The following is a 10,000-nucleotide window of genomic DNA, read 5'->3' as shown; positions in this document are numbered from 1 at the left end:
ACATACGTTACCACATCCTTTTGAGATGTAACCTTTTGTCTCAATAAACTTGTCAAAGTCAAAAAAGTCTCTCTCTCTCTCTCTCTCTCTCTCTCACTCACTCTTGTTCTCTCTCTCGTTCTCTCTCTCTCTCTCTCTGTAAATATATATATATATATATATATATGTATATATATATATATATATATATATATATATATATATATATATATGTATATAAATATATATATATATATATATGTATATATATATGTAATATATATAAATATATATATACATACATATATATATATATGTGTGTGTGTGTGTGTGTGTGTGTGTGTGTGTGTGTGTGTGTGTGTGTGTGTGTGTGTGTGTGTGTGTGTGTATATATATAAATGAGTGAGTATATTTGTATATATTTATATATATATATATATATATATATATATATATATATATATATATATATATGTATATATATATGTATATATATATATATATATATATATATATATATATATATATATGTATATATGTATGTATGTATATATATGTATATATATGTATATACAAATACATGTATGTGTACATATGTATACGCAAACACACACACACACCCATAGATATCTTAATCTCTCCGACCACTTCCTCTCTCTCCCTTTTCCTGCTTCCCCTCCACCGCTTTATCTCTCCATCCCCCTTCCCATTTGTCTCTTTTTCTCCATTCAACATTCCTTTTTCTTCTCTCTCTCTCTTTTTCCCTTTTCCTTTCGGTTCATAATTTGTTCTCTCTCTCTCTCTCTCTCGCTGTCGCTCTCTCTCTCTCTCTCTTTCTCTTTCGTTCTCTCGCTCCCTCTCTCTCTCTCTCTCTCTCTCTCTCTCTCTCTCTCTCTCTCTCTCTCTCTCTCTCTCTCTCTCTCTCTCTCTCGCAAGAAACAAAGAAACAAAGAAGCAAAGCTGAGAGAGAGAGAGAGAAGAAGAAGAAGAGAAGAAGAAGAGAGAGAGAAGAGAGAGAGAAGAAGAGAGAGAGAAGAAGGAGAGAGAGAGAAAGACTGAGAGATAGATAGACAAATAAAGAGAGAGAGAGAGAATGAAGGAGAAAGAGAGAGAAAAAGGAGAACGAAAGAGACACAAAAAGAAAGAGAGAGAAAGAGACTGTGCCAACAGACTTTCCCCTTTGATGGGCGAACAGCATCGAGGAGGGGGAGGGGGTGAGGGGAAGGGAAAGGGAGGGAGAGTCCTCAGGTGCCGGTTTGGGGGGTGTCATGAAAATCCTTTAATTAAGACCTGGATGTGCTAAAGTTGCTTTTGTGGGGAGGAGGAGGTAGCTCCCCCCTCTCCCACTCTCCCTATCCCTCCTCCCTCCTCCCCCACCCCTTCTCCTTCCCCCCACTCTCCCTATCCCCTCTCCTTTCCCCTTTCCCCCTTCTCTTACCCTCCCTTCGCCTTCCCTTCCCCTTCGCTTCCACCTTCTCTCCCTCCCCCTCTCACCCCTTCCACTATCTGTGATTTGCATGCGCTTTCGTGTTTGTTGGTTTGTGTGTTTGTGTTGGGGAGGGGGGGGGAGGTTATTGGGTTTGGGGCGGCTGGTAGGTGCTGGATGCGTGGGTGGGGGGGGGGGGTATATTAATTGTGTGTGCGTTTGTTTGTGTGTATCTGTGTATGTGTGTGTGTGCGTGTACGTCTGCGGGTTGGTGTGAGTGGGTGCATGTCAATGAGTGATAGTGTAGGACAGACAGACATATAGACAGATAGATAGACATAGAAGACATATTTAGTGCACACAGACAAGTAATGAGAGAGAGAGGAAAAGGGAATGAAGAGGAATAAAAAAGAAAGGAAAAAAAAGTAAGAGAGGAAGGGAGTAACGAGGAGGCGAGGGAAGAGAGGAAAGAGAGAAAAGGACAGAAAGTAAGAAAGAAAGAAAAGGGGAGAGATAAAGAGAAAAGTGAGAAACGGAAAGAAAGGGAGGAACGGAGGGGGGCAGAGAGGGAAATTAGAAAGGGAGAAAAATGGAAGCAAAGAAAAGAGGAACGAAGAGAGAGGGAGAGGGAGAGAGAGAGAGAGAGAGAGAGAGAGAGAGAGAGAGAGAGAGAGAGAGAGAGAGAGAGAGACATGAAGAAAGAGAGAGAGAGATAAAAAAAAAGAGAGAGAGATAAAAAGAGAGAGAGAGAGAGAAAGAAAGAGAGAGAGAGAAGAAGAAAGAAAGAAAGAAAGAAAGAGATGACTGAGACAGAAAGAGAGGAGGGGGGAGAGAGATCAAAAAAGAGAAAGAGAGGAAAGGAGTAACGGTGAGGAGAAAGAGAAGAAAGAAAGAGTGGAGGAAAGGGAGAAAAGGGGCGGAGGGAGGGAGAACACACACACACGCACACACGCACACAAACACACGCCCACGTACACATAAAGGAGCTTCCTCAGGCAGCCAAAAGACGTTGGTCATTAACAGAGACGAACACCGGCGTCTTTGTTCGCCCCCCCTTCCCCCCCTTCCCCCTCCCCCTCCCCCCTCCCCCTCCTCCTCCTGTCCTCCTCCGCCTCTTTCCCTTTCTCCTCCTGTCCTCCCTCCCCTTCCTCCTCCTCCTCCTCCTCCTCCTCTCTCTCTTCCCCTTCTCCTCCTCTATTCCTCCTCCTCTCCCTGTCCTCTTCCCTTTCTCCCTCTTCCCTTTCTCCTCCTCCTCTCTCTATATACCCCTTCCTCCTCCTCCTCCTCTCCCTCTTCCCCTTTCTCCCCCTCCTCTCTCTCTCTTCCCCTTCCTCCTCCTCCTCTCCCTCTCTTTCCCTTCCTCCTCCTCCTCTCCATCTTCCCTTCCACCTCGTCCTCTCTCTCTCTTCCCCTTCCTCCTCCTCCTCTCCCTCTTCCCCTTTCTCCTCCTCCTGTCCTCCTCCCCTTCTTCCCTCCTCTCTCTCTCTTCCCCTTCCTCCTCCTCCTCTCCCTCTTCCACTTCCTCTTCCACTCCTACACCTATTCCTCTCATCCCTCCTATCCTCCTCCTCTCTCTCTCTTCCCCTTCCTCCTCCTCCTCTCCATCTTCCCCTTCCACCTCCTCCTCTCTCTCTTCCCCTTCCTCCTCCTCCTCTCCCTCTTCCCCTTTCTCCTCCTGTCCTCCTCAAATTCTTCCTCCTCCCACTCTCTCTCGCTCTTCCCCTTCCTCCTCCCCTCCTCTCCCTCTAACCCTTCCTCTTCCTCTCCTCCTCCCTCCTCTCCTCCTCCCTTTCTTCTCCTCCTCCTTCTCCTCTCCTCCTCCTCCTCCTCTCCTTCTCCTCATCCTCCTCTCCTCCTCCTCCTCCTCCACTCCTCCCTTTCTTCTCCTCCTCCTTGTCATCCTTAGGTCCTCTTCCCCCTCCTCCTCCTTTTTCCTCTTCGCTCCCCAGTACCCTAGTCTCCTCTTTTTTCCTCTGCTTTTTCTCTCTTTTTTCTTTCTTTCGTCTTTTTATCCATTTTGTTTCTCCTTCTCCTTGATTTTTGTCTTTATTTTCTTCCCTCTTCGTTTCCTTGCTCCTCTTCCTCCACTTATTGTTGTTATTATTATTTATCCTCATCCTTATCATTCTTTCCTCCTCCTCCTCCTCCTCCTCCTCCTCCTCCTTCATTTCCTGCCCCTCCTTCTCGTCCTTCCACCCCACCCCTCTCTTTGTGCCAGCCCCCCCCCGCCCACTTTCGCCAACTCCATATCTTCTTATCCCGCCCTCCTCCCCCCTCTGCCCAAACAATCCCCCAACCCCTCCCTTTCTCCACCCCTCAACCCCCTCCCTTCCTCCACCCCTCAACCCTCCCTCCCTTCCTCCACCCCTCACCCCCCCCCTCCCTTCCTCCACTCAACCCCCCCCTCCCTTCCTCCACTCACCCCCCCTCCCTTCCTCCACCCCTCATCCCCCACCCCCTCTCCCCTCCCAGATGGGCGGGTTGGATGAGGGCGATCTCTGTCCTAAGGATCGACCGTAGGAACCCATGGGCGGCTACCCACTTGAACGGGCGCCCACTTTCGTTCGGGCCGCCCGCGTTTGGGTCATAAACCCGTGTGACCGCATGAGGGGTGGGTGGGCGGGTGAGGGGGGGGGGTAGAGGGGAGAATTTAGGTGGGGGGAGGGAGGGAGGAGAAAAGGAGGGGAGGGGTAAGGGAAGTTTGGGAAGGGCAGAGAGGGAGATAAGAGGGGAGATTTGAGGGGAGAGGGGAAAGGGAGATGGGAGATGGATAGAGGAGAGTATAAAAGAGAGAAGGGAGATAGATAGAGAAGAGGATAATTAGGAAAGGGGAGATGGATAGAGGAGAGGGTAAAAGGGAGAAGGGATGTGGATAGAGGAGAAGATAAAAGGGGAAGATAGGAGGGGAAAGGGGTAGGGGTAAGTAAAGGTGAGGGGAAAAGAGGGGAGATAGAGAAGGACGGAGTGGGAAAATTATGCAAAGGGAGGAGGGAGGGGGAGATAGAGAGGAGCAGAAGAGAAGAAAGAGTGGAAGGACAGGGTCGAGTATGAGGTAGAGGGTGGGGAGGGGAAAGGGAAGGGGACGGGGAGAGGGTGAAGGGGAGGGGGAGGGGGAAGGGGGAGGGGGGGGTTGAAGACAAGTCGGTCGACTCAAAGAAACACCTTTGACTCGAGGCGAAAAGGAAGAAGAGAGAGTGAAGGAGGAGAGAGAGAAAGGATAAACGGAAAGAGGGAAGAAAGAGGAAAGGGTAGACGGGGAGGAGAAGAGGGGAATGGGAAAAGGGAGAGAAGAAGAGGGAAAGACGGAATGCAAAAAATAGAAAGAGAAAAAAGAGGAGCTAAAAAGTGGAAATAGAAAGGATAGCTTTAAAAAGAAAAGAGAGATAAGAAAGAAAAAAGAGAACGGTAGAACTATACTAAGAACCAAACAGAATGCGAAGGAAAAATAAAAACAACAAAAGAAATATGTAAGATAAAATACTCTAGTAAAACCAGAAGATAAAAATAAGGAGCAAAGCAAAAGCAGGAAAATATAACAAGAAACAGATAAAGAAGAAGAAGAAGAGAGAGAGAGAGAGAGATAAAGAATCACACATAAGAGGACAACGAAAAAGAAAATAAAAGAAAGAGATAGAGAGGGAAAAAATACACACAACAGGACAACGAAAAAGAATATAAAAGAAAGAGAGGGAGAGAGAACAGAAATAAAAACATGTGGTTGCGTGTGTGAGCCACAGAGGAGCGGCATAGAACACAGAAGATAAAAGCAGACATGGGAGACAGGAATAAAAAAAAAGAGGGAGAGAGAAAAAAAGAATGACAGATGAAGGAAGTGTAAGGAAGAGTGACATGAGAAAAGGGAGTGGAAGGAGGTGATGAGGGATAAGGGACGGAGGGGGGGGGGGGGGGGTAAAGAGGACAGTTGAGGAGACACGAATCTTGTGGAGAAGATGAGAAAAGAACATTGTATGTACGGAGGCTTATACAAGCACACGCACGCAGACGTAACACGCACACACGCACACACATACAAACAGACACACACACACACACACACACACACACACACACACACACACACACACACACACACACACACACACACACACACACACACACACACACACACACACACACACACACACACACACACACACACACACACACACACACACACACACACACAACACAACACACACACACAACCACACACACACACATACTCACATACACACACAAACATCTATATTAAAGAAAAGTTGCATTTTGAAAAAATATATATATATTAACAAGTGTTATAACAAAACTACATACAGCGAACAGCAACGCAACACGGTCGTCGACGTAACACAACAGAGGTTTCGAAGCCGTCAATCTAACACACAAAAGTAACACGGAAATACTTTTCAAATAATATTTTTTACGTCCTTAGGAAAATATGGGTTACGCCAAGAATGCTGGTGCTACTAATTTTGATGTCTCTGGTGTCCGACTTTCCCTCTTTCCCCTCTCTCTCTTTCTCTCTCTCTCTCTCTCTCTCTCTCTCTCTCTCTCTCTCTCTCTCTCTCTCTCTCTCTCTCTCTCTCTCTCTCTCTCTCTCTCTCTCTCTCTCTCTCTCTCTCTCTCTCTCTCTTTCTCTCGGCCTTTTCCTTCTCTCTCTGCACCTCTTCCTCTCTCCTCACCCCCTCCCTCTCTCCCTCACCCCATCCCTCTCTCCCTCGCTCCCTCCCTCTCTCCCTCACCCCCTCCCCCTCCCCCTCACCCCTTTCCTCTCACCCTCGCCCCCTCCCTCTCACCCCTCACCCCCTCCCTCTCTCCTCGCCCCTCCCTCTCACCACCCCCTCCCTCTCTCCCTCACCCCCTCCCTCTCTCCCTCACCCCCTCCCTCTCCCTCACCCCTTTCCTCACCCTCGCCCCCTCCTCTCTCCCTCACCCCTCCTCTCTCCCTCGCACCTCCCTCTCACCTTCACCCCCTCCCTCTCTCCCTCGCCCCCTCCCTCTCATCACCCCCTCCTCTCTCCCTCACCCCCTCGCCCCCTCCTTCTCTCCCTCACCGCCTCCTTCTCTCCCTCACCCCCTCGCCCCCTCCTTCTCTCCCTCACCCCCTCCCTCTCTCCACCTCGTCATCTGGATATCTGTTGGTTTAGCTTGGCACTCACAGGTGTTGTGGTAATCTGTTTTTACATAGACAGCGATCTTGTAGCGGGTGGTCTGTTTGTTGGTGGTCGTCCTCTGTAGACTCCTGTTTGGGGTTGTTGATAGATAATGGTGTATTGTGTTGTATTCGAGGAGGAAATTTGTGTTCGTTTTTGGTAAATATTGTTTTCTTTTTCTTTTTTTCGGTGTGGGGGGGCCATTTTATTCACACACACACACACACACACACACACACACACACACACACACACACACACACACACACACACACACACACACACACACACACACACACACACACACACACACACACACACACACACACACACACACACACACACACACACACACACACACGCACACAGACACAAAAACAGACACAGACACAAACAAACAAAACAAACAAACAGACAGACAAACCCACAGACACAAATCCAAGAGTATAACTTTAATAAAGTTCGCATGCCTAGACACAGGCCTTCGTGCGTGTGTGCGTGTGAGAACTAACTTATTCCATTTATACGTTTACGAAATGGCGTGACACCTCCCATCTCCCGTGTAAACAAGTGTCCTTCACGGAATAGATAAACAAAAAATATGAGAGAAAGAGAGAAAGAGAGGCGTAGGAGGGATGGAGAAATGAGTGAGAGAAAGAAAGAGAGAGAGATAGAGAGAGAGAGAGAGGGGGAAGGAGAGAGGGAGGGAGGGAGGGAGGGAGGGAGGGAGGGAGGAGGGAGGGAGGGAGGGAGGAGGGAGGGAGAGGAGGGAGGGAGAGGAAGGGAGGGAGGGAGGGAGGAGGGGGAGGGAGAGAGAGAGAGAGAGAGAGAGAGAGAGAGAGAGAGAGAGAGAGAGAGAGAGAGAGAGAGAGAGAGAGACTGAATGAGACTGAATTAAGCAATCAGAGAAGAGAGAAAAGGACGCATGCAAACGTACGGATGATAAAAGGGAGAAGGTAGCGAGCGAAAACGAGGAAAATAGTTAAAATTACTAGCAGACTGACAGAAAAACAAACAAAGGAATAAAAGATACACAGCCAAACATACATTCATGGAGACAGACGGACAAACAGACAGGGGGAAAGGGGAAGGGGGAAAGACCAGATACAGACAGACAGACGGACAGACAGGGGAAAGTGAAAGGGGTGGGGTGGGGGAAGACAGGATACAGACAGACAGACACACCTAAAGCGTATAGGTCGGGGGGGGCATGGGGGGAAAAGGGGAGAGACCAGAGACACAGACTAACAGACAGCCCTAAAAATTAAATGCGAATGCGTTAATCGGAAAGGGAAAGAAGGGAAGAGAAAAAAAACTACAGACGGAAAGATCGAAAAGTGGAAGAGAGAATAAGGGGGAAGAATAAGGGGTAAGAAGGAAGAGAACAGAGACAGACAGACAGACCGAAAGCGTAAGAGTCGAAGGGGAGGATGAAGAAGAGGGAAGGGGGAAGGGGAGATAGACCACAGACAGGCTGACAAAGTGACAGCGTAAGAGGGGGGAAGGGAGAAAAGGGAAGACACCAGAGACAGACAGACAAATAAGCAGACATCCCGAAACGCGTAAGAGGGGATAAGGGAGGAAATAATAAAGGATAAGAAGGGAAACAAAACAAAATGATAGCGTAATACGGAGAAAGGGAGTAGGGGAAGACACCAGAGACAGACAGACAGACAGACAGACAGACCGAAAGCGTAAAGGTCGAAGAGGAGTAGGGGGGGAAGGGGTAGGGGGGAGGGGGGAGGCGGAAGGGGTAGGGGGGAAGGGGGAGGGAGACCAGAAGACGCCAGAGACAGACAGACAAACAGACAGACCGAAAGCGTAAAGGTCGAAGAGGAGTAGGGGGAAGGGGTATTGGGGAAGGGGAGGGGGAGGGAGACCAGGGGATCTTTCTCAACCCCCGCCCGCCCCTGATGCCTGGTTTCCGGTGGGTCAGGCTAGAAATATGTTTATTTATCCCACAAATTTGACCGGAGAGGCGGCTTGGCTGAGAGGTTGGTGCTCCCCTTGTTTACTCTGTGCCTCTCTGTCTGTCTGCTTGTCTGGCTGTCCGTCTTGCTGGCTGTTTATCTGTCTGTATGTCTGTCTGTCTGTATGTCTGTATGTCTGTATGTTTGTCTGTATGTCTGTTGTCTGTTTATATGTCTGTATGTCTGTCTGTCTTACTGGCCGTTTGTCTGTTGTCTGTTTGTCTGTCTTTCTGTTCGTTTATTTGTCTACCTGTTTGTCTTCATGTCCGTCTGACTGTTCATTTGTTTGTCTCTCTGTCAGTCTCCTATCTGTGCCTCTGTTCTACGTTTGTCTGTCTGTCTGTTTGTCTGTCACTTTGTCGGTTCTTTTGTTTGTCTGTATGTATGTTTGTCCATCTATCTGTTTCTGTATTTGTTTGTTTGTCTTTCTCTCTAATTATGCCTGTCTGAATTGGTGCATGTATGTACAGTATGATTGTATGTATGCTACTCTCTCTCTCTCTCTCTCTCTCTCTCTCTCTCTCTCTCTCTCTCTCTCTCTCTCTCTCTCTCTCTCTCTCTCTCTCTCTCTCTCTCTCTCTCCCTCCCTCCCTCTTTCTCTCTCTCTCTCTCTCTCTCTCTCTCTCTCTCTCTCCCTCCGTCCCTCCCTCTTTCTTTCTTTTTCTCTCTCCATCCTTTTCTTTCTGTAGGTTTGTACGTATTCCTATATTTATTTGCAAGATCTATAAATTACTTCCCGAGTTTGTTTGTGCATCCGTGCTTGCTTACGTGTGCTTTCGTTGCTTTAATGTATTCGTTTTCTCTTATTCCTTCTCCTTTATTTGTCCCTTCCTTTTTCCCTCGACGTATCCCACAGCCTGTCTTTTCTGTCATTAACCTTTCTCTCTTTTGTTTTATTTTTTTCTGTCCGTCTCCCTTTCCTCCTTCTCCCTCTCCCAATCTTTCTCTCTTTTTTCTTTCTCTTCCTCTCCCTATATCTTATTTCTATTTATTACTTCCCTTAATATTTCTTTCCCTTGCTCCTTCCACTCTACTTCTCCTTCATATCTCCTTGTCTTCTCTCCACTCCCTTCTCTTCCCTCTTCATATCCTCTTCCTCCTTTCTCATCCCACTTATATATGTATATATATTTTTTCTCTGATACATCTCAACCCCCTCTAAATATATCTCTATATATCGCTTGTCCTCCTTCCTTCCCTTTCCTTCCTCTCACTATTTCTCTCTCTATCTCTCTTCTCTTCTCTTCACCTCCTATTTATCTCCATATTTTTCTCGCACCCTTTCTTCTTCTCCTTTCCACCTTCCTCTTACTCCTCCTTTTCCTCTTACACTCTCCCTTCCTCCCATATCTCCCATTTCTATCCTTATTCTCCCTTCCTATCCTCTCTCCCCTTCCTCCCCCCTTCTCCAATATCCTCCTCCCACCCTCTTTCCCTTTCTCCCTCTCCATTCCCCCCTCTTTCCCTTGCCC

The 10,000-nt window shown here is 47.8% G+C and overlaps 1 protein-coding gene across 1 annotated transcript in view; it reads left to right on the top strand.

Moving 5' to 3' along the window:
• Nucleotides 1–10,000, top strand: part of LOC113817852 (opioid-binding protein/cell adhesion molecule) — a 130,813-nt gene that overhangs the window by 62,715 nt on the left and 58,098 nt on the right. The window lies entirely within an intron of this gene.

Source organism: Penaeus vannamei, chromosome 22, assembly GCF_042767895.1.
Source record: "Penaeus vannamei isolate JL-2024 chromosome 22, ASM4276789v1, whole genome shotgun sequence".
Taxonomy (NCBI): domain Eukaryota; kingdom Metazoa; phylum Arthropoda; class Malacostraca; order Decapoda; family Penaeidae; genus Penaeus; species Penaeus vannamei.
The sequence above is the reverse complement of the archived record's forward strand: the minus strand, read 5'-3'. Positions and strand labels throughout refer to the sequence as shown.